Source organism: Tupaia chinensis, unplaced genomic scaffold, assembly GCF_000334495.1.
Source record: "Tupaia chinensis unplaced genomic scaffold, TupChi_1.0 Scaffold149686_1, whole genome shotgun sequence".
NCBI classification, from domain to species: domain Eukaryota; kingdom Metazoa; phylum Chordata; class Mammalia; order Scandentia; family Tupaiidae; genus Tupaia; species Tupaia belangeri.
In genome coordinates this window covers 574,973-575,792 of record NW_006209531.1, presented here as the reverse complement: position 1 = coordinate 575,792, position 820 = coordinate 574,973, and the positions used below count along the sequence as shown (strand labels likewise).

General features: G+C 44.6%; 1 protein-coding gene across 1 annotated transcript in view; it reads right to left on the bottom strand.

Annotated features, from left to right (window-relative positions):
* Window positions 1-820, bottom strand: part of ERH (ERH mRNA splicing and mitosis factor) — a 19,177-nt gene that overhangs the window by 17,471 nt on the left and 886 nt on the right. The window lies entirely within an intron of this gene.

Genomic DNA, 820 nt, shown 5'->3' with positions numbered 1-820 from the left:
GGGGGGGGGAATGGCCATGCCACAATCCCTTCTCTTCCATTCTCCTCTCGGGCTCTTGGGCACGCACGCACACGGGCCCTGCGTGAGTTTAAGCCACAGGGTTGGAGACACTAACTGTGGTTGACTACATGGGAGTCCAGCGACATAGCCACTACAATAACTGCTGGTCCCACTTTTCAAAATCTAATCTGAATATTTTAACACAATATCAAATGGTGACATAAAAGCAGAGAAGAAAGGAAACTCCTCTGAGGAAAACACGACTTGCCTAAAATCACATTGCTAGTTATGAGAAAGTAGGAACTTGAAACCTAGACTTTTAATGTGTAGTTGTCTTCGGAAACTATGCAGGATTAAATACTCAAACACAATTTAGAAAAAGTTTCTTATTAACAATATTAACTGCAGAAACCAGAAAAAGGAGAGTTGAAGTAGCCCTAATTCCTCCTAATCTGTAAGTATCTCCCTTTTGATTATTCTACCCATTTTACCACAACCCCGGTCAGATTCTACGTGATCTGGACCCCGAGCTGAGCTTTTTCAGTCTTCACCTTCTAGAAAATAGAACAGGGCAGAGGGGGTAGGGAAATGCCAAATGAGGCACCTAGAGTTCTTAGAAAAGAGAAAAAACGTTTTAAAAAACTGCGGAGCACAGGAAAGCAAAAGGGAGTAGCTGAGGAAGCACACAACGAAGCAAACACTATCCCTCCTGGGCCACATGCCGGGTTTAGTAAGTCGAATCTGTCAGTTTCGGGACACGTTGGTCGGGCAGCCCTCGGCCATTGTTCCTACAGTACATCAGAGCGTTTGGAGGGAAAGA